General features: G+C 35.1%; 1 long non-coding RNA gene across 1 annotated transcript; it reads left to right on the top strand.

The window, feature by feature from the left end:
- The first annotated feature begins 737 nt into the window (after positions 1-737).
- LOC140003144 (uncharacterized) lies at positions 738-9,718 on the top strand. Its single transcript, XR_011811178.1, has 4 exons — positions 738-852; positions 2,098-2,256; positions 6,266-6,426; positions 8,313-9,718. It is a non-coding gene; the product is annotated as an uncharacterized lncRNA (long non-coding RNA).
- Positions 9,719-11,037: the final 1,319 nt, after the last annotated feature.

Below are 11,037 nucleotides of genomic sequence, written 5' to 3'. Positions count from 1 at the left end.
AAATCTTTCATCTCAATACACAAAAACAGTTCTGGTTTGTTTTGAACTTTCTTGATTTTCCAATGATACAGTTTTGTTAATATTCATTATAATATTAACATATTTATATCTAATATATTCCTAAAGTATATATCCAACGTATTTATATTGGATATTAATTTTTCCATGTTGGAGAAGTTAGCTTAGGTGGCTTAGGGTTTCATCACAAGGATTTTGTGATGCCATGCTTCTTTCAAAATTACTTTTTTAGACTAGCTGTGGTCCGCCTAATGCATAAATAAATAAATAATTCTGCCTCTTAGACTTGATACCTTTGTGAAGGTGCCATTTATTCTCCACTTAATTATTTCCCTTTAAAAACTGAGAATCTTTCACAAATTTTCATGAATTAGAAGCATGAGGCTAATAGGGTTTTCTGTGTATCTGATGCAGTCCCCTCCTTCCATAGACATAGCATCATGTAATACTGTTATAAACTTTAAAGGGAGCAAAGCTTTTTCTCCTTGCTATTCCTATAGGAATGCACTTACAGAACTTGCGTGTTAAAACATCTCACAGTTTCCAGGCTAAATTTATTGATTGCCAATTAAGAACCATTTGCTATTATGCTCACATTTTCTTTTAGTTCACATAGCTATCTTACGTGTTGAGCCTTCCTGCAGACATCCAGGATTCTTCTGGCCTTTTTCTTGCTAGACTGAACAAGCTCTCTGTCCTCTGCTTATGATGCTTCATTTCGGATAATGCCAGCAGCCTTACGCTTCACTTATTTCACTATGAATTCAAATTGAACATGGATGAACATAATAGTGGTAGTACACTTATTCACTGCATATACTGAAGATGTTGCAGGTATGTTTGCTTTTACTGACAATAAAAGCTGCTCTGTATAATTAAGGTAGAAAACAGCTTTTCACTCTTCACTGGTTTTAATATTAGTTAGAGGACCTCTTGTTGGAATGTTTAACTATAGGCTTCTAAAGTTATGAGAGTTCCTTAAGACTGCTTTAAATAGTTGCTTAAAAATGTATCTAAAAACAAATGAAAGGTATGGCTGCATAGTAAAGATGCATGAGATTATGTTTCCTGTATTGAAATCCATTGTTTCAGTGGAAGATTCCTAAAAATTCTACTACAAGAATTGATGTTAGTGAACAAGCGTTGTTCGTCCAAATGAAAGCTCAGGTGGAAGTGAAAGCCAAGCAAAATCCTTTTCTTTTCGTGCATCATCACCATCCATAAATATTCCATAAGCTCAGTTAGAGCCTAAGCTACACCTGTAAAGTTCATTTTGCAGTGAGGTTGCAGAACTATAAATAAGGACAGGAATGATTCTGCAATTGGTAATCCAGGTCAGATTCTCAGTGGGTATAAATCATCAGACATTACCAACTTCAGTGGAGCTCTTCTTATTCTTAATACCTGCCATGCAGTTTATATGCCTGCCAATGTTTGGTGAGAGAAAAGAGAACATAGCTCACTTTCTCATAGGCTCTTCAAGGCTCATGCAATAAAATAATGTATTGTTTTGACATTAAAGTAAAGAGATGAGATTTGGAATACAAAGCAGAGATAAGAGCAGCTGAGTAGGAAGGTGACATTCCAACAAGATCATTTTTTCTGGTGGCTCTGTATTTGCAAATTTTGATATATTATGATCTAAAGTAGATGGCTAAAGTTATCAATGCAGGATAAATTCTGCACTGCCATTGTCAGAGCAGTTATTTATGTGCCAACAAGATGCTATAACATAGAATATCAATCACAGAGTAGAATAGCTGCCAATTCTAGTCTTCATTTTTCTGTATTTTATGGAACCACTAATTCTATTCTACTTCTAGCTGAATTTCTGTGTTACTGGATTAGCATAGCTGCAATCTTGTGCTTTGTGTATGCCATATATTTGAATGAGTATATGCTGCAAACATATTATTCCTATGAAAATAAGTTTGTGATTCTGTAGAACACATTCAAAGATGAGTTGTTGGATTATAACGCTTTGTAAAACTTGCAGTATAAAAGCATAGCCAGAGCTACTCTACGCTGATTTGATTCCATATGCTAGTTTCTCCTCAGTGAGCATATCTTCCTTCTTAGGTTTCCGTCCAGCTGACAGGGATGGAACTTCCAATGCTACTTCCTTTCTACTACCTCACTGTGAGACTGAATCCTTCGTTCCTGGGTGGCAGCAGGAACCTTCTGTAAAAAACAGAGGTTTTTGTTCTCCAGCAATGAAAAAAACTGTACATAAGCTAGGTATATAATTCCATTTTTATCCGGGCATCATAGTTTTAGCAAATCAGTCTTTGAAGTATCATCAGAAGGGAAAAAAATGTCAAAGTCCAGCTCTCATAATCATTTTTTCAGTTCTCAATTAAAATTAACATTTGCCTTTCCCTCGTGAAGCTCTTTTTTATTTATTCAAGTTATTCTTGGGAATTTGATATCATTGCTGATCTTACAAAAAAAAAAAAATCTTTGTAAAAAGTAATTGAATCTATTGTTTTTGTTTTAAGTATAGTTTTATTTTTACAGGATTCACAGTCTTCACAGTCTTAAGGTGCAAGTATATCTTTGCACTGAAAAAAAAAAAGCAGAGTGCATTTACTATACACTTTTAGGCAATATAAGACCAAAAGCATGTACCAGATATACTTTGAAATGAAAGCTTCTATGTGCACACACATCAGTTATATGGGATTCCAAGATCTGAACTTCATGTGGTCTTAATGCCCAACTATTCCTGAGCCTCAGCAATTATGACCAAACAATACATGACTATTCATGGAAAACAGGTTCTTACGTCTGTTAAAGGAATGTAAGGGCATGTGTAGAACTACCTCAGAATAGTAATTGAGATAATGACATATAAAAGTTTATCTTATTAAGGGCTACTGGAAGACTCTTCCAACCTAGAAATTCTGTGATTCTGTGATTCTGTGACTCAGGTGGGCTTCCACTTTAAATCAAATCCAAGGAAATGAGTTGATCACTTCCTGAAAAGGTTAATCACCCAAGTCATTTGTACTTCCTTCCCCTTGAGGGGGAAACACAAACATTAATAATTCCTTCTGTTAACTACTTGTTCAGTATCGTTTAAATCCTTTCAACTTGCTGTGCCTATGAAAAGTACTACATCAGCAACACTGGAGAGTAACTACAGGTTTTTTTTCCACAGTATCAGGTACAATATGGACTGCTGCACAGTAAGCTTCTGTAAGAACCATATGGCTGATTTAGAGGAGGTCATATAAATTCCTAATTAAACATACCAAAATTCAGTGAGAGACTAGGCTATGTTGCTCTTTGAAAGCACTATAAATCAGTGTACCCTTTTGTAGATTTTATTAAAGTCTAATAAATAAAAATAATCTGAAGCAAGTACGGTGCTAGAAGTGCTTCTTGCCAAAGTGAGAATAAACTATACAATTACCAAATCAGGGTAAGAATATTTTTGTATGTTAATATTGCATTATAAGCAGAGCATGATATTAGTCAAGGTGCCAGATGAATATAATCAATATTGAAACTTTTATGTAGAAGGGCAAGAATGTATTCCATTTACTTTTAAATGAAACTAAAGAATTTGATTAGAAGTCATGTTTCCAGATTATTACCTAATATCTCGAGGCTCAGACAAATGGTCACATTATCCACCTCAACGCTTAAACTGTAGAATCTGTCTAAAGTGTAAACTTTAGCTCTCAGAGAATTAGAAAGGAAATACACTTTAACTGTTAATATTACAAAACTAGAAGATGAGAAAGATGCAAAACAGTAAGTTTTAGGGGAATAATTAGTTACAAATATAGGTGAGGTAAAGGCAAATATGATACTTGATGATCCTTAAGGGTCCCTTCCAACTCAGGATATTCTATGATTCTATGATACAAGAGTGGATAGAGTTAAGGCATTTCAGGAATGTGGGTGCTTTTATTAAAGCTTAATGTTGGACATGAAGAGCTGGAGGATAAGATAAAACACAAAGTTCAACCTGCAAATGAGAAAATGTGATGTGTAACAGGGATTTATGGCAGAATAATTATCCTTGTACCTCACTTGAAAAATATTTAAAAGCTGGATGTTTCCTGGGTTTTTGACTTTTAGTCTTTCCATAGTAGCTGTTAAGCCTGGAGAACAACATCTTATTGAATTGCTGAGAAAACTTGTTTACTTAATTTTTATCATAGCTTTTAACAAACTTCCAAAAAATTGAATGGGAAACATGGCTTAGTATCCAGTCATGTGATTCAATCACACCAAAATAAAATTTATGCTGACATCATCATACAAAAAATTCACTTTAAGCTATATATATATATATATATATATGTATTTTTTTTTTCGAAATGGCCACATGCCATGAAATTCTCACATAGTCAGAAATGAAAAAGCAGTTCCTACTTCTTAGTCTGAGTCAGAAGCCTAGGGTATCACCCTGCTTTTTTAATGCAGATGCAGGTGCCAACCTATGTGAAGTCTCAGTACAAAGCCAGCTGGCACCAGACACTTGTTGACCTGCAGACCTGAGCTGGGAACTACAGGAGTCAGATCCAGAAAAATCAAAGTATTCAGTTTTAAAAGAACTTTAATGAAAATGAATCACAAACCAAATGGTGCACTATAAATATTTCAAGAAAGAAATACATAAGTAGTAAAATTTTATGTTCCATTAGGAAAGAAAAGATACTTACTGCTGGAATCCTAATAAACCTTACAGTGTGAAGAAGTACTAAAACATGGAACAGCCTGTTGGGGCTAAATTATCTTTGTGCTTTAGATGTTAGATCAAGGGAATGCTTGTCTTTGTGTATCTATCTGTTTTGAAGATGGGTCCCTTTGCAAAAGTGTGAAAGTTCCTGTTATTTATTACATAGTAATAGAGTCATAAAATAGTTTGGGTTGGAAGGGACCTTTAAAGATTAGATTGGGTGTTGGACTATACAGTCACTGGCATAAAGGGTGTCCTTTTACAAATACATTAAGTGGATGCACTAAATTTACTATCTTGTTTCTAAGCAGAGGTGATCTTTGTGCTCTGCAAAAAGATCTATGTTTTTCCTGTTTCCTGCTAATTTTACAGTTGGAAAAGTCTTTTTGCTCTGTTTTTACAGCAAGTTGCATAGCACAGTTTTGGTCAGTGACCAGAGCTCCTAGTTGCTGCTGAAAGTCCGTATACTTAATCCTCTTCTTATAAGTTAGCTCCGTAATAAGTTGACAGTATTTTTTTTACTTTTTTTAGTAAATCAAACTGCATATTTATCACTAACAATGATAATAGTCATAATGAAATCTCAAAAATCTTTTCTCTGACCTCCTTGTTGGAGGTTTGAAAGTTGCAGAGTCCTACTAATAGGCAGATATAGTCAGAAATATATTATTGTCTCTAATTTTTGGCTAAAAAATATATATTTTGAAAATACAATGAACTTTTGCTAGAGAGGTGATTGTTAATATCAAGTGTTAAATTTTTAATTGCAATAATCAAATGCTTTGGCCTAGAAAAAAGTTTAACTCAGTAGTAAGAGCCCTTAAAATGTATTTATTTGAAACACATGGATTTTTTTTTTTTTTGACAAAAGTACTTTTCAACAGAATTTCAGAATAAAAATGGAATTTTATCTAGTGATAGTGAATGAACAAGACTTTTAAGGTAATAGAGAACAGAAAAGCAATGTCTTTTCTGGTCATTTTCTTATTTTAAGAGAGTGATTTTAAAAAACTATGGGCTCTCAACAAAAACAAATTTTCGTTCTTAACAGGTAGCTGGAAGAATTAAAAGAAAGCATAGTAAATCTGACCATTTCCCTGTTAATTTTCTTCCATTTCAGAATCTGACTCTGTTCAATCACTGAAGTTTTTTTTAATTGAAGTTATTTGAAAGAAATGAAAAGAATTAGATATTGCAGATAGTGTTGCAGAAGTAGCACAAGATTTTTTGGGGGGACAGTGGCTGAAGAAAATAAACTGCGCACATAATTTTATATGTCCGTAGTGGTATTTGAACTTGGTATTTCAGATGCTGTGTAGATAAAACACTACATCACAGGTAGAACACAACGTTAATAGAAACAAGGTATTTTCTTAAATCTTCCTCCATAAGTGTCACCTGTGTTCTCTCTGCATGTGAACAGACAGAGGGAGAGGGAGACTGGGAGAAACTGGTCAACAAAATATCTTTCTGTTCCTGCCATTCTGTCCTGACCTGACTTACTGTTGCACTTGAACATCAAATAGTCATGTCTGTGTATCACATGCTCCTTAGAAATGATACTCTGAAAATAAAACTAGACTCTGGAGAAAGAAGAGAACAGAACTGGAGAAAACTGAGGAAAACAGAACTGATTTGGGAGGGAGGAATCTGTCAAACAATATGACATCCAAATAAAGAAGGAAATGTGCGAGTTACAAAATGGATGATGAGGGGTGAGTACAGATGTCCTGCAAGCACAACTTGTGGTAACGATGTAGCCTTTCTTTGTTAGCCTTCTTTGGTCATAATAATATATATATGTGTGTGTGTATATATATATATATATATATATATGTATAAAATCCTATTATAAAAGTTAAGGAATCAGAGAATGAAAGAGATGGGAAAGACCATGTGTTCATGTTGTGCACCTCCGTGCCTATAGAGTTACTCCCTGTTATGCACCTATCTGAATTCTTATCTAAACAATTGTGCAGTAGTCATCCATGTGTCCCATATTGCTTAGGAGGAAACCATTCTATTCTAGAGTGAAAATAATTCTGATTTTTCTTCATGGTCTCTGTTTTAATATATCACTTATCTCATTTCCATTGTCACAGTATGTACTTCCTCATATTCATGTGAATTATATTTTTCTCTTTGCTTCATGAATCATAGTTGTATGTGTGGATCATATTAGCCAGTGAGAGCCTGGTACTGAATGGACTGCATGAAACTAAGAGGCTTGTGATTAATTTAGAAATCAGAGTTCAAATTTTATTGGAATTCATCAGCTGTTTTCATTGCATGGGAAAGACAGCAAGGCAGATGGGTATCTGCATTGTTCTTTGTGTTCAGTTGTTTTATTGTAAGTTATTATATTACATAAACTAATTTAAAATTGATTTTGCTCTTTGTAGAGCTAAGTGGATAGTAACTCTGGTTTATTAGATAGGTACTTAACACAATTAATGCAACGTCAGTAATTCTACATGGCCATGATTAAATGTCTTAAAATTTTCATCTCAACCCCACTATAATTAGCAGTGGGTGCAAGGCTCTCTACTTACTTATTTTTTTGTGACAAAATACAGATTGTAGAAAATAGTTTAAGATTTCTGTCTTTGTAAACTGTAGCCTCAATTTCTAAAGTGTAAAATCTCTAAAAATGATACAAAGTGGGGTTCTTAGTCAAAGATCTAGGTGAATTGCTGATATGAAATGCATTCATAGCTCAAGTCTATCCCTTACCATGTGTCTAAAGGGGAAAAAAAATAATGTAACACAGGAAGGAAAGGCAGACATTTTTTAAATGACAGACTTTATTGTGAACCTGTAGAATAATTACTAAACTACTGTTTTTTTTTTGTTTGTTTTTTAAAAGACAATTACAAATTTGTTTCCTGTTAAAGAAGGATAATATATTTTTATTACTGCTGAACTGAGTACAGCTAAATGGGTTTTGCTGAATCAGTAAGATTCAATATTCTAACTGTTGTGTTCTAAAGTAGTCTCTTTGCTTATGGGAAAAGCAAATGATAATATCTTCTAAGATAAGAAAGTTCTCTTTTTGTAGTATGAAGTAAAATAGCATTTGGCTTTATGATATATCACAAGAATCTCCCTCTTGTGTTTTGGTATTTTTGAAGCATTTGGATTAAAGAAAGTACAATCAAGAAAAGAATGTTTAATCCAAAAGGAAAATGTGTTTTGCAGAGAAAGGTCAAATGAAATTCTTTATGAGTCACTTTTTTAATGCAGCAGAATGTCTGAGATTTAGAGGAAAATCTTTACACTTTCTTGAAGAGAGAGAAGCAAATTAAAACATTATTATAGTACTTGAAGCTTTATATTAGAAGAGGAGCCACTGTTTTCAGTGCCTTGTAAGGCATTACACAACAGTTCACAGTCTATGTAGCCGTAAGATATAATAGTGTGGAGAGGACTGGGCACACGCTGATTTTCCTGGTTTCACTTGATAAGGTAGTCCCCATTCAGTGGGTTATACTACTGCTTACATGGGAGTTAATGCATGGGAAGTGGGACAGAAGGAATGACTACCTTTAAAACTACCTTTATACCTAACTATAACTACCTTTTCTGCTCTTACTGCACGAAGCTTCTTCAGAGTGGAAGCACAGAGCGTAAGAGCAGCTGTATTTTGGACATACTGCAGTGATGGAAGATGAATTTTACCATGAGGTTTGTAGTATATTTGAGTGCTGACGATATCACTGAAACTGTTGTGTGCCATATTGTGCATGTCTGTGTGTGTAAAATTGTGATTAGGATCCACAGGCTCCTAAGCAACTCAAAGCAGTGTGGTTAGGAATATGATATGAATATTGGGTTTGGGCATTGGGGATAGGATTCATCTCACTCTGCACTAAGGGGATTCACCTTTCCTTAATTTTGATGCTTAAAATGTAGAAGTTCGTGTCTGACCAGTATGTCTAGGTTCCCATGTCAATAAAATGAATCAGTTTATTCAGTGGAACCAAGACAGTTACCAAGCTAATTAGAGGTACCTGCTTTTATTATTTGGGTTGACAATAACCTTCTAAATGCTGTTGACTGGAGCCTAGCTGTTGCCCAAATGTAGCTGGGTGAGCTGAAACATTCTTGGAATCCATATTATGAGCAGTGTGTCATCTTGTGCTACCTCTTCCCCATTTTCTTAAATACTTGAATAAACTGTCTGAGCTGCACATCATTGAAACAGGGATGCAGTAGTAAACTGTAGCCTTTGAATTCTACAATCAGCTTCTTCTGCGAGTCAGCCAAGAATATAAATTACATTGACAATGTCTTTTCTTAGCAAAAGACTACCGAAGTTCAGATCTGTGGTTTTTTTTGGCAAGAATTTCTTCTGAGTTACAAGGACATTTTGAGTAACAGGGAGATACCTGAGACTACCTATAGCCAGTTACTATGAAGAAAAAGGACTATAGAATATTTTCATTGGACAATTATAGCTTTTTAATTAAGGTGGTAAGGGATGTTGAGGAGAGGCAACTCCAACCCAACATTGCCTAGCAGAATAATTTTCAGGTCTGAAACAGCCTCAGAAGAGAGCTCCACACAGGTAATGCCTAGAAATATGAAACAGTCATGGAACTTTGCTGGTGTTTCAAGCATGTTTGAACAATAATGAACACAGCAGTCAAACACCAAACATTCACAGTTGGTGCCCTGTAGTAACCCATTTTATCCAAAGCAGAAGAATAGAATTCTACCACCTATTCTACCCTTTTTTTTGTTGAATACTTAAGAGTAGGAGTCAGAAAGTTGTATTTATGAAAGACATCTGTTCAAATAGCTTGTCACAATTTGCAAATTCGAGCAAAATACTATACTTACAACACATAATGTTTTCTTTGTAACAAGCAAACATTTAACATGCACTGAGATCAGAGCCTCAGACTAACTAATTCAGTTAACTAAATCATTCAGTTTTCACTCAAACTCAGCAACTACAGTCTGACTTCTTTGAAAACTCCCTAATTCATAGGATACCTACATGACCCTAACGTGCAAGTGTGTTCTGCTCTCTGGACTGTAGGTTTAGCTCCATCATTGCTACCCAATTTTCTAACAGAAATTAGAAATTTCAGAGAAAATGCAGAGAGATTAGTTGTTATAAGAGAAATAAGTTTATCAGGTGGAAGCTTTTTTACTGGAAGCTCCTTCACTGACCTACCAAGGATAAGTCTGCATCACAAAGCACATCTTCTGACAGTAACTTTATGCTCACAAATGATTTTGTTATACATAGTAGTTGGATGATGAAAAGGACACAGTGTGGTTCTAAGTATTTTATTATTTCGGATTCTTTCCTTATATGTACAGTCCCAACTATTATATTTGTCTTAGATGGAAAAACTAATTAATTTTAATTACTGGAAGGAGTAGAGATCAATATGCACCAGTTTATTCTTCTATTAAAGGATTACCCAACTGCTGTGCAAGTTATTTAGAGGCAGCGCTGTGAGAAGTCTGACCTGAATGAATTCACATAAGAACAGTATGAGGAATAAGTGAGAGAGAAGGTGACAGAGCTGAAAATAATCATGTTTACTGCAATCTGATGAGCAGCTTTAGACGAGTAAAATATTGTGTATTGAAAAGCAATAATAAAGGTAGAATGCTTAGGAGAATCGCAGAACCACAGAATGGCTGATGCTGAAAGGGACCTCTGGAGGTCCTCTGGTCAAAATCCCAGCTCAAGAAGGGACACCTACAGCAGGTTGCCCAGGCATGTGTCCAGGTAGTTTTTGAAGATGTCTGTGGGGGGAGATCTTAAAAACCTCTCCGGGCAACCTGTTCCGGTGTTCCATCAGCTTCACAGTAAATAAGTGCTTCCTGATGGTCGGATGGAACCTCTTGTGGTTCAGTTGGTGCCCATTGCCTCTTTTCCTGGCACTGGGCACCACTGAGAAGAGCCTGGCTCCATCCTCTTTGCACCCTGCCTTTAAGTATACCTTGATAAGATCCTCTATAACCATAATCTCCTCCAGGCTGAACACTCCCAGCTCTCTCAGCCACTCTTCATAGGAGAGGTGCTCTAGACCCTTGCTCACCTTGCTGATGAAACTGCTATGGCATTTGAAGCTGTGTATTTACTTAGTTGTTTTCTATTTTTTGCCTTTAGAAATATTTGCTGTCAGAATAAAAATACCACTCCCACCCTCCAAGATCTCTAGACAACTTTTGTATTATTTTATGAATTAGTCTCTGAACATCTAATTACCTATTTTCTACTTTATTTTTCTGTTGTGGAATGGAATACCGAATATGCTAAATCTTCACTTAAATGATTTTATTAGTATTATTTTTTTTTAATG

The sequence above is a fragment of the Anas platyrhynchos genome, chromosome 8 (genome assembly GCF_047663525.1).
Source record: "Anas platyrhynchos isolate ZD024472 breed Pekin duck chromosome 8, IASCAAS_PekinDuck_T2T, whole genome shotgun sequence".
Classification (NCBI taxonomy): domain Eukaryota; kingdom Metazoa; phylum Chordata; class Aves; order Anseriformes; family Anatidae; genus Anas; species Anas platyrhynchos.
The sequence above is the reverse complement of the archived record's forward strand: the minus strand, read 5'-3'. Positions and strand labels throughout refer to the sequence as shown.